Source organism: Saimiri boliviensis, chromosome 10 (assembly GCF_048565385.1).
Source record: "Saimiri boliviensis isolate mSaiBol1 chromosome 10, mSaiBol1.pri, whole genome shotgun sequence".
In the NCBI taxonomy this organism is placed as follows: Eukaryota; Metazoa; Chordata; class Mammalia; order Primates; family Cebidae; genus Saimiri; species Saimiri boliviensis.
In genome coordinates this window covers 42,727,472-42,748,344 of record NC_133458.1, presented here as the reverse complement: position 1 = coordinate 42,748,344, position 20,873 = coordinate 42,727,472, and the positions used below count along the sequence as shown (strand labels likewise).

General features: G+C 34.8%; 1 protein-coding gene across 11 annotated transcripts in view; it reads left to right on the top strand.

Annotated features, from left to right (window-relative positions):
• The window catches only part of FOXP2 (forkhead box P2), a 596,515-nt gene that overhangs the window by 74,284 nt on the left and 501,358 nt on the right, over positions 1-20,873 (top strand). For all 11 annotated transcript variants that reach the window (XM_074379189.1, XM_074379186.1, XM_074379182.1 and 8 more), the window contains exon 2: positions 1,906-2,050. The gene's annotated coding sequence lies outside the window, so the exon portion shown is untranslated. The remainder of the gene's footprint in view (positions 1-1,905; positions 2,051-20,873) is intronic.

Below are 20,873 nucleotides of genomic sequence, written 5' to 3'. Positions count from 1 at the left end.
TTGAAATGCTACATGGATACATTCCTCTAGAAAGTGCCTGTTGATAAGTTTCAGTAGTAAGACTTTCAAATTTGTCCAAGATTGGTTGAATCTTTAGAAAACAAAACATGTACTCTAATCTTAAAATCTAATCTTCAGTGGATTTTCTCCCTCAATAGCTTTAATCTTTTGAAATTTATCTTTTCATTTTACCTTGAAATAATTTTGAGACATGCCAGGTAAATAATTGCAAATACCACTTACATTGGTTAAAAACAAGAGAAAAATCACACAAGTATTAATTTGTGATCAGATAGTTTAAAGAGGTGCCTTTTTGACCATATATATTTCACTTCTTGTATTTTAGCTATTCCGATATAGATGTGTGCTTCATTTGTTTACTATTTTCTCACAAGTTTTTAAAAAATAAATACCACCAGTATATTGTGTTAAGTTTATGAGTAAAAACAAACTTCATAGTGCTATTATGCACATTTCTCCCAACGTGTGTGTGTATACATATATATACATGTATATATGTATATGTGTGTGTGTGTATATATATATATATATATATATATATATACATATATATATATATATAATTTGGCTTTAAATGTTTCCCATGCATTCCAGTTTATCATTTCATGGAAGGAAGTATGAGTGATTTTTAAGATAAGGCAAGGGAGTGTGATCCAGGTAACGGCATATGTTAAAGACATTTATCTTTGTTCTCTCTCTTTCTCTCTTTTATTTATTTTTTTTTTTTTTTTGAGACAGACTCTCACTGTTGCTCAGGCTGGAGGGCAGTGGCATAATCTCAGTCTTGGCTCACTGCTGCAGCCTCCACCTCCCGGGTTTATGCAATTCTCGTGCCTCAGCTTTGCAAGTAGTTGGCATTAGGCACATGTCACCACGCACTAGTAATTTTTGTATTTTTTGTAAAGATGGAGTTTCACCATGTTGGCCAGGCTGGTCTTGAACTCCTGAGCTCAAGTGATCTGCCTGCCTTGGCCTCCCAAAGAGCTGGGATTACAGGCATGAGACACCATGCCCAGCCAAAGATATTTATTTTAATTCTTAACTTTAATGAGGCAGAAAATACTCATTACTGGAAACTTACATTTTGATAAAATTTGAATATACAATGAGTTTTCTTAAACTTATGAATGTTCATATCACCAAATGTGAGATATTAATATATCACATTTCTGTGTTCTTGTAAAGAAAGGTAGGATGTGTTGCATTTTTACATCTTATAAATTTGTTTGAGAATTAAGATGAAACCAGATTTAGAACATACCCATGTTTCATACTCTAATACATCCAATATGCCTTGCTTCAGTAGCAGTTTCCCAACCTTTGTACCATTTTTTAAAAATCTCATTCCAGATTTCTTGCTGTCTTACAGACCCTGTACTGGTTCTGGTCTGTTTCTTGCTCTTAAAGTCATCATTTTTTATTATTCCATTAAAATTTTAAAAAATGTATTTTCCTTTACACTTTTCTAATCATCCTGTAATTCTTTAGCCCTAAGACATTAAAATGAATGAGTAAAAATATGTGATACCTAATCGTCTTTGCCAGTCCATTCAAACTCATGGATTTGCAAAATTATGTTAAAGTCTTTAAAAATACATTTGAGTATGCTTTTGTAGTCATTTGGATTTTGAATATTAATTTTCTCTTGCTATGCTGCTTAGCCATAAAAATGAAGAAGCAGATAGATGTGGGTTTCTTTTAGTGGTGTTAATTTAAATACTAGATTTATTTATTATAATGTTTAACAAGGCAATTCTTATTCTTCTGTTCACATATCCAACAGAAAATGATAGGAAACTTCAATGCCTCCCACCCCCAGTACAGTAAGAAAAAAAAGAAACATATATTTTGTAATCATTGATTAAAAGTATAATTTTCCTCTAGATCAAACAAATAATAGAAGTCTGTTGAAGCTTTGTCCTGACCTATCCTGGAAGTAGAAGAATACTCTGGAGAAAGGAGCATTGCAAGCACAAAGAATAAGCTTCCTCAATCCTGAGAGAGAGAATTAAAGTCTAACTCTCCAAATGTAAGTCATCTGTACTCTACATATTTTTCATCCTTCAGTTTTTATTGCTATTCAGGTTTCAGTAGAAATAAAGTGCTGACAATATTGTTTGGATTTTTTCCTCTACAAAATATGGAGGTGTTTTGGTTGTAACTTCTAAATTTTGATTTGTGTCAATACTTACATAACAAAGTTATACCTTACAGTTATAATATTTAATATAAAATAGATTAATATCAATTGTATTTTCTGGTGAAGAGCTATTAAGAATTTTGAGTATTGTGATGAAAACAAGGTAATTTCCTTTGATTTAGTATCTGTGGTTGTGCTGTCATAACCTCTTTTTGCACAAAACTTTGGTTCTTTTCCTTCTGTATTTCTTCATATCTGAGAATAAGACTATCTTAATATGTCTGTTTAAATCTACTACCGGGTAAAAGAGACATTAATTTTTTTATTCACTTTGCATGGCGAAACTGAATTGGACTGAATTTGTATCAATAATCTGCTACACGAATATATCAATTTTGTTGGCTCAGTTTACTGGAAAGACTAACTTCCTCTCTGAAAGGAAAAACTTAAAAGATATGTCGAAATGATTATATAGAAACACAGAATTTTGTTGCTGTTCAGAAGTTGGTAGATAGGAGGAGGATTGAAGTTAATACTTGGCTTAAGACAATTAGGAAGAAATCCCATGTTCTTTGCGACTTTTATCTGGAAAGTTACCTAGGGCATCATCCTTATGATAATGTGATATTATTGGTATGTGATATACTGGCTTAACTGTCAGAAATTTTACTTTTGTTTGATAATTGATCATTTTATTATTCCTCAGTAAAATATCTCAATGATATAGTATTGTTTGGTCTTTAAAAGTTCAAATTATGTAGTAGAAAATGAAAACTTAGTAAAGTTGACTATGAACAACTCATATATTGCATACAGTTATCTCCAAAATTGACAAGGTTTTCAATGTGATATTCTTACTGACATAGGAACTGATGGAGTGGTAAAAGTGGCCCACAGTAAAAAAATCTATGTAATTTCCAGATATATGTTTAATCTTTTATCTGGTGCACTCTGATAGAGCCACCTAAACACTGGTCATTCCTGAAAATCTTTAATTATAAATGAGCTCAAACTGAATTTAGTAGTAATTATTCATAGAAGAGGAAGACTTTTTGGTTTTGGACTTAGATGTTCAGTTCAAAACATTTTTTTTTAAACGGGGTCTCATTCTATCACCAGACTGGAATGCAGTGGTGTGATCTCAGTTCACTGCAACCTCTGCTTCCCAGATTCAAGCGATTCTTCTACCTCCGCCTCCTGAGTAGCTGGGACTGCAGGCATGCACTACCACTTATAGCTCATTTTTGTGTTTTTAGTAGAGACAAGATTTCACCAGGTTGGCCAGGATGGTCTTAGTCTCTTGACCCTGTGATCTGCCTGCCTCAGCCTCTCAAAGTGGTGTGATAACAGGTGTGAGTCACTGTGCTTGGCCCAAAACATTTTTTTAAATCATTGAACTAGATAGAAACACTTTGAAGAAAGACTACAAACATTATACTTATTTTCACTGACATGAAACAACTTTTCTTTGTTTAAGACATTAATTTTTGTTATTGAAAAGAGTGATTTAACTTTAAAAGCCTATTTAAACCTGGTGGGTCCATAGTGAGCTCCCATTTACTGGTTTGAGGCTGATGAAGAATTGGAAAATAATGCCATTCACAGCAAAATCTTGGTTACCCTCTGCTCTACAAAAATAAAAATGAACCAACTATATCCAGAATATAGTGGTTGAACTACAGAAATATAATACTGAGTGGAAAACCTATGGTCCCCAAAATTATACAGCATTATATATTTATATATATATATATATATATATATATATATATAATTATATAGAAACACTTATGATTATATAAACACATATGATCATATAGAATAATCATTATGTATATGATTATATGATTATATAGAAACACAGTTCCAATATAGACTAATAGTGTTCTATATATAGACTTATATAGTTTTTGTAAACACATATGATCATATAGCATAATCATTATATATATGATTATAAGATTACATAGAAACACAATTCCAATATAGACTTACAGTGTTTGGGGATGCAATAAGTGATGGAATAACAAAATTGGAATAATTGTTAAATTGTAGATAGGTAGTAAATTGAGATAGTGGTTCCAGAATTTTCTGGTATGTTGGAAATACTCTGTTTGTTCACCTAATAGTTGCATGAAGGTTTTATGAAAATCTATTGATGAGAAATTGGATACTTTTTTGCTAAGATCAGGAACAAGGCAAGGATATTCCCTCTCACCACTCCTATTCCACATTATACTGGAAGTCCTAGCTAAGGCAAGAAGACAAAAAAGGAAACAAGACGTTTGGAAGGAAGAAATAAAACTGTTCATTTGCAAATGCCATAATTGTCTATGTAGAAAGTCCCATATAATCAATAACAACATAAACTCCTGAAACTCATATGAGTGATTAGTGTTAACACAAGGTTAATATATAAAAGTCAGTTGCTTTCTCATATGCCAGCAATGAACAATTGAGGTTTTAAATTAATAACACAATACTGTTTATATTAGTACCAAAAATGTAACTACTTAGGTGTAAATCTTATAAAATGTATTTAAGATCAATATTAGGAAAACAATAAAACTGATGAAAGAAAATCAAAGAAGATCTAAATAAATGGAGTGATTGTCCCTGTTTATGTATAATTGGATTCAATATTAAGCTGTTACTTCTTCATAAGTTGATATGTATATTCAACACAATCCCAGTCAAAATCCCAGCAAGTTATTTTGTGGATATTGACAAACTAATTCATGAGTTTATTTGGAAAAGAAAAGGTCCATGTGAGCCAACATGATATTGAGGAAGAAAAATAAAATCAGAGGACTGACAGTCCCCAACTTTAGGATTTAGTGTAAAGCGAAGTAATCAAGACAATGTGGTATTGTTGAAAGAACATAGATAAATCATCGAAACAGAGTAGAAAACTTAGAAATAGACCCACACAAGTATGGTTGATTCATCTTTGACAAAAGAGCAAAGACAATTCAAGGAAGAAAGGACAATCTTTTCAACAAACAGTACTGAAACAACTAGACATTTATGTATTAAAAAGTTAATCTAGACACAGACCTTGTACTTTTCATAAAAGGCACTGTTCTCATGATAGTGAATAAGTCTCAGGAGATCTGATGGTTTTAAAAACGAGAGTTTGCCTGCACAAGCTCTCTCTTTGCCTGCTGCCATCCGTGTAAGACGTGACTTGCTCCTCCTTATCTATACTGGATCTAAGTGCTAAACATAAAACAAAAAACTACAAGCCTTCTAGAAGGTAACATAGAAGAAAATCTCAGTAACCCTGAGTTTTGATTATGACTTTTAGATACAACATCAAAAATATGATCCATGAAAAAAACTAATAAGTTGGATTTTATTAAAATTAAAAATTTCTGCTTTGAGAAAGCTACTGTTAAGAGAATGAAAAGATAACCCAAACACTGAGAAAAATATTTGCAAAACAGGTATCTGATAAGGAACTTGTATTGAAAATAAACTACAAAGAACTCTTAAAAATAATAAGAAAACATATGCTGGGCATGGTGGCTCATGCCTGTAATCCCAGCAGTTTGGGAGGCTGAGGTGGGTGGATCACAGGGTCAGGAGCTTGAGACCATCCTGGCCAACATGGTGAAACCCATCTCTACTGAAAATACAAAAAATTAGCCAGGTATGATGGCACACGTCTATAGTCTCAGCTACTTGGGAGTGTAAGGCAGAAGAATCACTTGAACCCAGATGGCAGAGGTTGCTGTGAGCTGAAATTGAACCATTGCACGCCAGCCTGGGCAACAGAGTGAGATTCCATCTCAAAATAAATAAATAAATAAAATAAGAAAACATATAACTCAATTAAAAATGTGGAAGACCTCTAACCATATACCTAACCAAAGAAGATATACATGGTAAGTAAGCATATGAAGCGACACTCAATATTGTATGTCATTAGATAATTGCAGATTAAAACATTGGGCTGACACTAAAAGCTTACTAGAATGGCAAAAATCCAAAACACCGATAACAGGAAATGATGGTGAGAATATGGAGCAATGTGAATTCTCATTCATTGCTGGTGGAATGCAAAGTCATATAGCCACTTTGAAAGATAGTTTGGTAGTTTCTTACAAAGCTAAACGTAGTTTGAAGAGCTCAGAAGACAGGAAAACATGGGAAAGTTTGTAGCTTACCAGAGACATGTTGAATGGCTTTCCCCAAAATGCTGATAGCAATATGGACAATGAAGTCCAGGCTGAGGTGGTCTCAGATGGAAATGAGGAACTGGAGCAAAGGTGATTCTTTTTATGTTTTAGCTAACAGACTGGTGACATTTTGTCCCTGCCCTAGAGATTTTTGGAACTTTGAACTTGAGAGAGATGATGATTTAAGATATCTGGCAAAAGAAACTTCTAAGCAGCAAAGCATCCAAGAGGTAATTTGGGTTCTGTTAAAGGCATTCAGTTTTATCAAGGAAGCGGGGCATAAAAGTTTGGAAAATGTGTAGCCTGACAATGCAATAGAAAAGAAAATCCCATTTTCTGAGGAGAAATTCAAGCCTATTGCAGAATTTTGCAAATGTAACGAGGAACTGAATGTTAGTCCCCAAAACAAAGGGGATAATGTCTCTGTGGCCTATCAGAGGTCTTCATGACAGCTCTCATCACAGGCCAGGAAGCCTAGGAGAAAATAGTGGTTTTGTGGGCTGGGCCCAGGGTCCTCATGTGCATATAGCCTAGGGACTTGGTGCACTGCGTTTCAGCTGCTCCAGCCATGGCTCAAAGGGGCCCATGTTGAGCTAGGGCAGTGGTTTCAGAGGATGCAAGCCCCAAGCTTTGGCAGCTTCCATGTGGTCTTGAGCCTGCAGGGCACAGAAGTCAGAATTGGGGTTTGGAAACCTCTGCCTAGATTTCAGAGGACGTGTGGAAATAACCTGCAAAGGCAGACGTTTGCTGCAGGGGCAGCCTCCTAATGGGGAATCTCTGCTAGGGCAGCATAGAAGGGAAACATGGGGATCAGACCCCCCACCCCCACCCCGAAGTCCCTACTTCTGCACTGCTTGGTAGAGCTGTGAGAAGAGGGCCACTGTCCTCCAGACCCCAGACTGGTAGATCCATCAGCAGCTTGTACAATGCACCTGGAAAAGCCACAGACATCAATGCCAGCTGGTGAAAGCAGTCAGGAAGGAGGCTGTACCCTGCAAAGCCACAGGGGTGGAGCTGCCCAAGACCATGGGAACCCACCTCTTGGATCAGTGTGACCTGAATGTGAGACACAGAGTCAAAGGAGGTCATTCTGGAGCTTTAAGACTTGACTGCCAAGCTGGATTTCAGAATTGCATGGGCCCTGTATCCACTTTGTTTTGGCCCATTTCTTCCATTTGGAATGGCTGTATTTTCCCAATGCCTGAATCCCCGTTGTATCTAGGAAGTAACTAGCTTACTTTTGATTTTACAGGGTCATAGTGGGAAGGGACTTGACTTGTCTCAGAGGAGATGTTGGACTGTGGACTTTTGAGTTAGGGCTGAAATGAGTTAAGACTTTGGAGGAATGATGGAAAGGCATGATTGGTTTTGAACTGTGAAGACATGAGATTTGCGAGGGGCCGGAGTGGAATAATATGGTTTAGCTCTGTGTTCTCACCCAAATCATATCTTGTAGTTCCCATAATTCCAATGTGTTGTGGGAGGGACCCAGTGGGAGATAATTGAATCATGAAACAGGTCTTTCCCGTGTAGTTCTCATGACAGTAAATAAGTCTCAGGAGATCTGATGGTTTTAAAAGGGATAATATCCCTGTACAAACTCTCTCTTTGCCTGCTGCCATCCATGTAAGATGTGACTTGCTCTTCCTTGCCTTCTTCTATGATTGGGAGGCCTTCCTAGCCACATGGAACTGAAGTCCATTTAGCCTCTTTGTAAATTGCCCTGTCTCTCAGGTATGTCATTATCAGCAGCGTGAAAACGGACGAATATAGCCACTTTTCCAACAGAATGTGCTCACTTTGGGTCTGTATCACGTTGTGGTAATTCTTGCAATATTTAATACTTTTTTGTTATATCTATTACGGTAAGCCGTGATCAGTGATCTTTGATGTTATTGTTGTAATTGTTGGGGAGCCAGAAACTGGACCCATGTAAAACAGCAAACTTAATTGATAAATGTGTGTGTTCTGACTGCTTCGCCAACTGGCCCTTCCCCTGTCTGTCTCCTTTTCCTCAGGCTTCCTTCCCTCTTCCCTAAAAAGCAACAATGTTGAAATTAGGCCAAATAATAAACTTGCAGTGGCCTTTAAGTGTTCAAGTGAAAGGAAGGAGCACATATCATTCACTTTAAATCCAAAGTTAGAAATGGTTCCATTTTGTGAGAAAGGGATGTGGAAAGCCAAGTTAGGCTGAAAGTTAGGCCTCTTATGCCAAACAGCCCAAAGTTGTGAATACAAAGGGAAAGTTCTTGAAGGAAATTAAAAGTGCTTCACTAGTGAACATATGATTGATAAGAAAATGAAACAGGCTTATGGTTGATACAAAGAAAATTTTAGTGGTCTGGAGAAAAAAAAATCAAGCCAGCCACAATATTCCCCTAAGCCAAAGCCAAATAGATAGCAAGGCCCTAACTCTCTTCAGTTTGATAAAGGCTGAGAGAGGTGAGGAGATGCAAGAAAAATATTTGAAGCTAACAGAGGTTGGTTCATGAAGTTAAAGGAAATAACATAAAAATGTGAGGTAAAACAGCAAATGATGAAAGAAGCTGCAGCAAGTTAACCAAAGATCTAGCTAAAATCATTGATAAATGTGGCTACATTAAACAACAAATTTTCAATGTAGATGGAACAACCTGTTATTGTAAGAAGATGCCATCCAGGAATTTTCTAGCTAGAGAAGTGAAGTCAATGCCTGGCATCAAGGCTTCAAAGGACAGGCTGACTCTCTTGTTAGAGGCTAATGCAACTGATGACTTTAAGTTGAAGCCAGTGCTCATTTACCATTTTGAAAATCCCAGGGCTTTAATAATTAAATGCTAAATCTACTCTATTTTTGCTCTAGAAATGAAGCAACAAAGCCTGGATGACAGCACATGTTTCATCATGGTTTACTGAATATTTTAAGCCCATTGTTGAGGTCTCCTGCTCAGGAAAAAAAGGTTATTGCAAAATATTACTGCTCATTAATAATGCAACTAGGCCAGGTATGATGACTTACACCTGTATCCTAGCATTTTGAAAGGGCAAGACAGGCAGAATACTTGAGGCCAGGAGTTCGAATCCAGCCTGGGCAACATAGTGAGACGTCACTTCTGCAAAAAACTATCTTGGCATGGTGACATGTGCCTGTAGTCCCAGCTACCTGGGAGGCTTAGGCAAGAGGATCACTTGAGCCTGGGAGGTGGAGGCTGCAGTAAGCTATTATTGTACCACTACTCCTGCCTGGGTGACAGAATGAGACTGTCTCTAAAAATAAGAATAAAAAGTGATGGACTTGGTTACCCAAGAGCTCTAATGGAGATGTTCAAGGAGATTAATGTTGTTTTTATGCCTGTTAACATCCTTTCTGTAGTCTACAGATCAAGGAGTAATTTTCACTTTGAAATCTCTTTACTTAAGAAGTATATTTCATAAGGCTGTACCTGTCATAGACAGTAGATTCTTCTGATGGATCTTGGCAAAGTCAATTGAAAACCCACTAGAAAGGATTCACATTCTGGGTGCCATTAAAAAAATTCATAGTTCATGAAATGTGGTCAAAATATCAACGTTAATAGGAGTTGGAAGAAATTCATTTCAACTCTTATGGATGACTTTGAGGGGTTTGAGATATAAGTGGAGGAAATAACTTCAGATGTGGTGGAAATAGAAAGAGAACTAGAACTAGAATTGGAGCCTGAGGATGTGATAAAATTGCTGCAATCTCATGATTAAATAAGTGAGGAATTGCTGCCTAAGGATAAGCAAAGAAAGCAGTTTCCTGAGATAGAATCTACTCCTAGTGAAGATTTTGTGAACATTGTTGAAATGACAATAGAGGGCTTAGAATATGTGGGAAGCAGAAAAGTTCCTTCTTGAAGTTTCCTTTCTTGTTAGATCGTAAGTGTTCTAATAACTTTGTTAAGCCCTATCCTGTGTAGCTGTTAGACATGCGATGCCTATAGCCACATAGTACATTCTATGTCCGTGTACTTTAACCAAGATATCTGTGCTGGACGCGCTTACAGGCATGCCCCAGTTTTCCATTGCTTTTACCTGTTTAAAAAAGTTTTAAGTTGTTAGCCAATCAGGTTTCAGTTTAGATTGTGAGGTCTGTCTCCAGCCAATGGTTATCAGACACAGGAATAAGGCCTACCCTAAATGTGTAAGGGATGCTTTTGTGGGTTTTTTGTTTGTTTGTTTGTTTGTTTGTTTGTTCTTTGTACTCTCCTGTCATGATGGCTACTGAGCATCTATTTCCAATATCTGTTTCCAACAGAATACATATAACTTAGTTGACTAAACAGCAATAGGGTTTGAAAGGATTGACTCTAATTTTAAAAGAAGTTCTTCTGTGGGTAAAATGCTATCAAACATCATTCATTGCATGCTACAGAGAACTATTTCATAAAAGGAAGAGCCAATCAATGTGAAAAATTTCATTGTTTTATTTTAAGACATTTTGAGAATTCTTTTTTTTTTTTTTTTTTTTGAGATGGAGTTTCGCTCTTGTTACCCAGGCTGGAGTGCAATGGCACGATCTCGGCTCACCGCAACCTCCGCCTCCTGGGTTCAGGCAATTCTCGTGCCTCAGCCTCCTGAGTAGCTGGGATTACAGGCACGTGCCACCATGCCCAGCTAATTTTTTTGTATCTTTAGCAGAGACGGGGTTTCACCATGTTGACCAGGATGGTCTCGATCTCTTGACCTTGTGATCCACCCGCCTCAGCCTCCCAAAGTGCTGGGATTACAGGCTTGAGCCACCGCGCCCGGCAATTTTGAGAATTCTTTAGCAACCACACCCTGATCAGTCGGCAGCCATCAAGATCCTTGGAAGACCCTCCAGCAGCAAAATGATTATGACTTGCTAAAGGCTCAGATGATCCTTGGTAATTTTGGGCAATAAAACATTTTTTTTAAGTTAAGACATGTGCATTTTAAAAAGACATAATGCTATTTCATACTTAATATACTACAGTATAATGTACATATAACTTTTATATACACTGAAAATACCAAAGAATTTATGTGACTTGCTGTATTGTGATACTTTATTACAGTAGTCTGGAACTGAACCTGTGATACTTCCAAGGTATGCCTGTGTAACATTCTGGAAAAGGCAAAAGCAAAACAGATCAGTGGTTACCAGGGACTACACGGGAGGAAAAATTAAATAGGCAGAACACAGAATATTTTTATGGTAGTTCAGCCATTCTCTATGATATTTTAACGTTGGACACATGGCATTATGTGTTTGTAAAAAACCATAGGCCTTTACAAAACAGAGTGAATCCTTGTGTAAACTCTGGACTTTAGTTAATGGTAGTGTATCCATAAGGGTTCATCAGTTGTGGCCAATGTACCACATGAATGTAATAGAGAAAGCTGGATTTCTGTTGGGGATGGAGGAGAAGATATGTATGGGAACTCTCTCTACTTTATTCTCAACTTTCCTGAAAATCTATAGGAATGCTTTATAGTTTATTAATTAAAAAAAGAAAAGAAAACATTAAGCTCTCATCTTTATTTCAGATACTCCTTTTCATGTGTAATGTAATTCAAAGTAAAAAGGAATTAAAAAGGCAATCTCAATGATACTAAGTAGAATTCTGAGAATTTCAAATATGATCTGTCAACATTGAATATTCAAAGGTAAAAATACAGAATTTAAAAACAATATTTTGTGATGTTACAAAGCAGTGTATTTTATTTCAGGAAAGTGCTAATATCCATAGATGAGAACCTGTATATGTCTATATATTTAATAACTTTTATCATAGTTTATTTATCTAGTATAAATTTGCCTTTAATATAGCTGTTTCAGTTTCAAGTGAAAATGTAGAAATATATTACATTAAATACAAGAATATCCATGCTATAATGAGCCATTCATCTTTATTGACTTGTTCACAGTTTCTTTCCTTAAATTTTAATATAATTTATGCAGTTGTTTATCATTCTGAGAAATACTTAATATTTAATCTAAGTGGGACTTTATGTTAGTATGTTGTAAAGAAAATGAAAAAGACAGATAATCCTTGTATTCTTTCTTTGAGAAAAATTTTAAAATACAATTTATACTTTCAGTTTTAAATGTACCAGATATGGTCCATTTGCTTCTCTCTTTTTTCCTTTTTGTCTTCTTCCTCCTTCTTTTTCTCTTTTTCTTCTTTCTTTTTTCATATTTTCAAGTGGTTAATTTTCCCAGGAGTGAACATAATCTTATTTAGTTGGTTGACATTAAGAAAAAACAGAAATTTATTATTCATAAAATGAAATATAAAAAAATCTCTCTTTTCTTCAGGCTCTGGATATAGCTAGGCTCAACACAAATGTCTAGGGAGAATGCATCTGTTGCTATTGCATTTATTTTTTTTTTTGTTTCTCTGAAAACTTGGCATTTGTAAAACATCTATGATTTTGATTTGTCTTGGCCAAAGCCCAGATTACCAAGGAATTGCATTTTGAACATATTCAACTAAGAATTATCTTTGTAGCAACTTTTCCTTTGCCATATTGAAATTTTGGGAATAAAATCAGATTTTGTTTTAAAAACCAGCTATGTTTCTGTCTAGTGCCAGAATGATTTTTTTCTATGTTAAAGTGGAATAAAGCAATGCTTATAGTCTAGCTAAAACTTATTTTAAGCATACTGTGGAGAAAAGAGCCCCATTTTTGCATTTGTAGACCTGGGTTCAAATGTTGCTCTGCCAGTTAAAATTTATATTGATATTTGGTAAGTTTTGCATGTGAGAAGAGCAGTAATAATTAATAATATTTTCTTTATTGGGTTATATAAACATTAAATGATCAAATATTTAAAATACGTGATACATAGCTAGCACTTGTTTGATGGTAGTAGTAGTCTCTGTTTTGCCCTTTCTTCTTCCTATATGTAGGGATAAGTGTACACATAAATAAATGTGCATGTATGCTTGTGTTATATGTTTATACACCAACACATACATATAGATGTACTTATGTGTCTGTTGTCCTCTCTCTCTCCCTAATCTGTATTGTGTAATATTTTATGTAGCCACTTATTCTGTTAAATTCTGAGGGAGAGAATTCTTGTGGGAACGATATAGTTCTGGAATACAGGAAATACGGATTCTATGTACCACATAAAATTATTTTAAAAGTTATTGTGTTTTTGTGTCCTGGTATTTCTGTAACTTTATATTAACCTGACTTTATAAATGTGGAATATTTATAAATCCTTAAAAGAAGATCTAATGGATCTTTGTGTTTTTTTTAATATAAATTCCCAGCAGGCATTGGAGAAATAGTTTTTTTCTTCTTCAACATATAATTCACAGAATGATATACTGCTACATCTTGATTAGTGTTCAGAAAGATGTGCATTGGTCAACTTGAGAAGATGTATGGGGATATAAGAAATGGGATAATTTATTTATTAAATATCCAAAAAGAGAAGTGTCAGTTTTGACAAGACGGAAAGTGCAAGATGGGAGTTGAATCTTTCTTAAAAATTGATGTTCATGTGATTCAAGTTTTACTAAACAGCAAGGCATCAGTTTCCTGAGAAGGTTTGCACAGCTGAGTGTGTTCATAACTGATTTGGATCCTTATCTTTGTAGAATAATAATTCAACAAAATGAGGCATAATACTCCATGTTCTCTTATAATGATGTAGGCTTTCTAGCAAAGCAGCTGTTACTATCCTAAGAAAGTAGCCTGTGTATCCTGCCTAAATATCTTAACTGAATTTGAGTCTTGTGACTGCTGAATAACTACCTCAAATCTTAACTAATTGGCTGCTCTTAGACACTAAAGGGAGGGTTGTAACAAAGAAGCAGAATGCTTAAATGAGGGATAAAAACGATCAAACTACCTATTTATCACAAAAGCCTGAACTCTTGATTTTTAAGTGATTTTGTTTTCAAAGGCCAACTAGTTAAAACCTGTGTTCTGGTTATAAAGACAAGATGGTAAAGACAAAACTAGTTAAACACAAAATGGGTGGTAAACTCCAAATCTAGTTAGTCCTTAAGTCCACTTCTGTGTTAAGGATACTGTATTATCTGAAACTAGGGACTAAGTATTTCTAGGATGAGTAATTCTTTTTTAGTGGATGCATCTCTGATCTAGTTTTGTGGAGTTGACAACTCAATTTATACCATGATTATTACTCATTTTTATTATAGCCATGGGTAACAATGTTAAGGAGTAACAAAGTGGTTTTGAGTCAGACACTATAGAATAGTTTCAAGGTATATATTCTTCACATGTACGACTTAATGACTATTACCATTTAACTCCCTTAATTGTTTAGTGATTTTATTTTTGTACAACCTAAAGCCCTCAAATTTTTTTTCGTAAATAAGAAAGTATCATTTTTCTATATATGGTGTATATTTTAGGTTTGTCCAAAATGCATTAAGTATATTAAGACCTAACACCTTTACCTAAAATAAATATATGTCAACCATCTCAGATAATGGAAGCTATAACAAAGCATTTGCAGATATGCTGATCTGGACAAATTGATTAAGAATGTTTTTCATTGAAAATTATGTTAAAAATTCTCCTCACTCTAGAATCCAAAGTGGTAGCTTTCTGTTAGATACGTATTTTGAGATATTCTAAACATACAGAAAATGACATAATAGGCACTCATATTCAAATTTGACATATGTTAACATTTCGTTTTATTTCTTCAGATATCTTTTTAAGAACTATAATGCCACAAAATAGTAAATGTTCTGTCTTCAGATCTTGTACCTTTTTCTCCCTCTAGAACTACTTACTATATTGAAGTAGAGATTATGTGTATTCTTACATTTTTGTTTTTGGGGATTTTAAAATTTATATTAACAGCATCATATCCAATCTACTCCTTTGAAATTTTTTTCTTTCAAAATTATGTTTAGAGCATTTATCCACATTGCTGCACACAGGTCGGTTGGTCTTTCTTTCTTTTTCTTTCTTTTTTTTTTTTTTTTTTTAAGACAGGGTCTCACTCTGTCACACAGGCTGGAGTGCAGTGGCATGATCACAGCTCACTGTAGCCTTAACTTCTCAGGCTCAGGCATTCCTCCTACCTTAGCTCTCCTGAGTAGCTGGGGCTACAGGTGCGCACCGTCACACCTGGCTAATTTTTGTATTTTTTGTAGACAGGTTTCGCCATATTGCCCAGGCTGATCTTGAACTCCTGGTCTCAAGGAATTTGCCCTGCTTGGCTTCCCAGAGTGTTAGGATTACAGACATAAGCCACTGCACCCAGCCCACATCTGACTTACTAGTTTTTTTATGCTTTTATTGACTTATAACTTACATATGGAAAGCTGCACAATCATAAATGCACATCTTGAAGAATTTCACAGAATGAACACACCTGTGTAATCAGTGCCTAGTTCCAGTAACACATTTATTTGTACTCTAAAGTCTCATCATGCTTTATCTGCCTTTTAGTTACTCTCTTCTAGTCTTCACCCCCAGGATAACCATATTCTGATCCTTAACAACATAGATTAGTTTTGTCTATTTTTGAACTTTGTATAAATGGAATCATTTTGGTATAGTCTTTTGTGTGTAGGCTTTTTTTCCTCAATATTAGTTGTTTGAATTTATTGTGTATACTTAAGTGTCTCTCCTGAATGCCACCCATAATCACATACGTATACCACCATTTACTTACATTGGGGCCATTTTGTGTTTGGCTATTAGGTATAATTCTTCTCTGAAGATTATTGTACATGGCTTTTACATGTTATGTTTGTGCACCTAGGAGTAGAATGTTTATATTATCGGGTCTCTATAGCATAGTGTCAGCTTATTGTCTGTCTGTATTATAGGTTATCTGTATCATAGTGCCATCATTAGTAGACATTGCCAGCACGTCTTCTACAGCAGTTGTCCCAGTTTACCCTTCTTCCATCAGTGTGTGAGAGTTTAAGTTGTTCCACATTTTACCAGTACTTAGATTGTCTTTTTAAGATTTTTGTCATTTGGGTGGGTAACAATTCATTTTTTTTTAACTGCTGTATAACATTCTATAGTTTTAATAAAGCATGCTTCTTTGGTAGATGGATAATTTGACTGCTTTCTGTTTTTTACAATCAAATAATACTTCAGAGAATATCTATTTATGATTTTATGCATCTATTTGAGAGTTTAAGATTAAAACTTGAAGTGGGATGTATGGGTTTTAGAAAATCATATGTATTTGTTTTGTTTTGTTTTTTATTAATTGGCGAGTACAAATTGCATGTATTTATGGTGTACAACATGATATTTTTATGTATGTATACTTTGTGGATTGCTAAGTCAAGCTATTTAACATAGGCCTTACCACACATACCTTTTTTATCATGGTGAGAACACTTAAAAAACCTGTTCTCTTTAGCAGTTTTCATGCATACAATATATTGTAATTATTTATAATCAGACATGTTGTACAGATCGCTTGAACTTATTCTTCTGTCTAAATGAAATTTTATGTTCTTTAACGAACATCTCTCCAATTCCTCCTTCCCCCTAGCATATTTGTTTATATAATATATTGCTAAATTTTTCTCTAATGGGGCTATACAATTAAGTGATATTTTGATTTTATTATAAGTCATACATATGATGTGTAAAGTGTAGTGATGCATTTTTAAAAACAGTATTATGCAAAGCTTAATAACACAATTTGTAGGAAATGTAGTGGGGAGAGAGGAAACATTCTTTGCAGCTACTGGCATAAAATTAAAGCTTCCATTATTATTTTCTCTGTTGCATTATTCATTATGATGTTGCCATGAAATGCACATTCTGGAATCCATTACAATTCGTGTAAATTCTCCCAAGATCTTCTTTAGGTAGCATCTTTAAATTTTTGAAGATTTCTTCTTTGTTATAGTTCTTTTATTTTCTATGTGACATAGTCATTGCATATATTTTGATCTTGACATTTTACCATCCAGTGGCATTATATACCAAGGTATTCTGGAAAGTTTATATAATTAAATTAATGTGTATACACATTTTGTGACATTCCTAAGATTTGATTCTAGGTAAAATGGCGACCTGAGACACAACTTGTTCTAGTTGCTCCCACTGAATTTTATGAAAATTGATTGTGCTTGTATTTTATAATTTTTACTTGATAATCCCAAGATATTTTCCTTGTATTAGCTGTAAAAACAGACAGGGTCAATGTTGGTAGAATGATCAAAGTAAAACCTTTAATCTAGGTTCTTAAATTTGACACTATTAATAATAGTCTTAATTTTGACTATTATTACAAAATATATATTATTATATAAATTTGACACTATTAATAATAGGTCAGCATTTGTCTCAAAGAAATCTAATTAGTTTACTTTTTAAGACTTCTATTTTTTTCTAATTTTCATTTTCTCTCAATGCCATTTTCCCCCACCCAGGATCTTTAATTATTCTTGATCTAGTCAACTCCCAGTTTCTCTGTTCAGATGAGAAATGCATATTGCTACATAGACTATCTTTCAGTCACTATTCCTCCCTCTTTTTCATTATGAATGTCAACATAATCTCTTCTCCACAAGCAAATGTATTTTGAATGAACAAAACAGTTAGCTATCAATTCAAAATTCGATGTAGATTTTTCAGAGTAACATTGTGTTGGTAAATTTTAATTGAGTACTCAATTATCTCCAGCTTCTTAACTTTTCCAAACCTTTTATATTGAACTACTTATAAGAAGGCTTGTGCAAGTGACAATTTTGGTTTAGTTGGTCAGTTATAAAATCATATGGCTGTTGCACTCTTGTCTTTTGTTAATATTTTTCCTATGATTAAAGTGACCTGACATTGACTTTGTCAGCTTTTATTATTTTTAAATCTGGCAGTGTTTGAATTTAAATCTATATAGATCATGAATTGAAGCAATTTAAGAAATATAATATCTCAACAATTTCATTATTGAAATGAATACTTATGTATGTGTTGTTTATATACCTGAAGCAACATTTTTGTTTTCTATTGGATTTTAAGAATCAATGTCATAAGATACCATACTATTTCCCACTCTTATGATTTTTAGTCAGAATAGCCTGTGTTTTCGATGCAGAGAGCAGTGCTGGAACACGGTCTGCACTTAATAAAAATATTTGGTGAATGAATTGATTTTGATGTTCTTTTTCAGAAAAGAAAGTTATTTCCTTACCACAAGGTGAATGCTAAGTCTTTTGCCTTTAAATGCAATCTTTTGGAAGACTATGTTGAAAGGAATATGAAGACTTATAATGGTTGAACAGTCGACACCTTTTAAGGCCATACTTGAAGGAAATAATAATCTTTTAAAAGTCAAAAATAGTTTCATTGAGTTAAACATAAAGAGCCAACCAAAAAATCGGTGGCCAGACTATTATAGTGAGGTTTTTTTTTTTTGGGGGGGGGTTTTTTTGGTTTGTTTGTTTTGTTTTGTTTTGTTTTTGAGGCAGAGTCTTGCTCTGTCACCAGGCTGGAGTGCAGTGGCATGACCTCAGCTCACTGCAACCTCCGCATCCCGGTTTTAAGCAATTCTCCTGCCTCAGCCTCCCAAGTAGCTGGGACTATAGGTATGCACCACCACACCCAGCTAATTTTTGTATTTTTAGTAGAGACAGGGTTTCACCATCTTGACCAGGTTGGTCTTGATCTCTTGACCTTGTGATCAACCTGCCTTTGCCTCCCAAAGTGCTGGGATTATATGTGTGAGCCTCCACACCTGGTTATAGTGGATTCTTATTTACTTTTACAAAAAACATGTAGAAGCATGAATATTACTAGGAGAACTCCACTCTAAGGGAAGCAAGGAGACTATCATCAGATTTGAGAATTTTTTTCCAGACTGTAACTCTTCTGTGTTTTCTTCTCTACATTCTTGACACTTGGGCCAGTCTCCTTTCTTAGAAGGTGGGGCATTGAATAAAGTACTGAATGATTACCTGAGAAAGTTTATTTGAGGATCCATGCTAGACCATGTAGTATGTAACAGATATGTTGGCATATCTTAATGGATGTCACCTCTTCTGTACTGTCATTGTGTTAGTATTCTGGCAAGGAGTAGATATAATTGCATGTGTTTAGACTGCTGTCTTAACCAAAAGTTCTGCAATGATGACTGTTGCTACATCTAAAGTACAGTTTTCAATCGCTTGTCTTCTCTGAAATATTTAGCACTGATGACTGCTTCCTCTTTCTATCAATCCATGTTCTCACGGCATGTTCTCTCACCTATTCTTCCTAAGTCTTTCTTCTGAGCCCTTTTTCTGCCCATCTCATACATTTATTTCCCTGTGTTCTTTCCTTATCTTCTCACTCTGTACATTATTCTAAATGAACTCACTCCCCAAATCTAAACTACCATCTTTGGTGTAGAACTCCTACTTTTGTATCTTTAGCTCAAATTTCTTCTCTGAATTTGAGATATGAATTTACAGTTGCCTTCTTGATATTCCTGCTTAAATGTCCCATAAGAACCCATCTAAATACATGTTATGTATTGAGTTCATTTCCAGCTCCTGCCCCATGTATCCCACTATTCTTCTCTTATAATACTTTCTGTCTTAGTGAATAACAGGAACCATTATACACTCAGTTGCTTATGTCAGAAATATTGAGCCATTCTGGACATCTTCCTTCTCATCTTCACTCCGAAATGTCTACTGGACCCATTGATCCAATCTCCAAAATAGATTCCAGATGTGTTTATCTCACTGCAGTCCTCTAATGCTATCCTAGTCTAAAACATTCAGTTGGACCACTGCAATGATCTCTTAATTGCTTTACTGAATTATTTATACCCATATCCATTCCAATTCACTAGGTAACAAGAATTACCTTTTTTAAAAAAAATTGGTGATTTTTATTTTCTACTTAAATTTTTGCTGTTTTCCTTTAAACATGGGATAAAATCCAAATAACTCTTCAGCTTGGCATTGCAAAGTTCAGATTGTGCGTGTCTCTCTAGCATCATCTTTCTTTACTCAACATATTTCTGACTTTTCTTTCTTGCTCCACTTATGGTGGTCTAATTTAATTAATTGATGGCTTTATGTTCTTGGGTGCCTTGTGACCTTTGTGCATAGTATTACTTTTCTGTAGGACTGGGTAATGGATGCCTAGGTGAAAAATCAGGATGATTCTAACATTTCAAGCTCGGTAATTGTGTTTCTTTTAACAGATTTTTATCCTAGTAAATTAATATATAAATCAAATCAAGCATTAAAGTATAGCATACATATAAGCTGTCTCTAACCTAACCTCCTATAACCTAAATATTTCAAAACTTTTCTTCTTATAGTGATCCTCCAAAGATTGCATACCCTCCATGTCTCTTTGCATATTGTGTTCTCTTTGTTTGGAAAGGACTCCTTGCTTATATGGAAAAAGAACCTCTACTGTCCTTCAAGATCCAGTGGAAATACAGCTTCTTCCAGGAGGCAGGAGCCTTCAGAGTTGTGGATGTTAGTTTTCTTTATGTCATCCATGTACATTTTGTAGATGACGTACCTGAAATGTAGAAAAGTTAAGGAGCTGGTCCAATTACTAAGTGACACAGCCAAAATTTGAACGTTCGC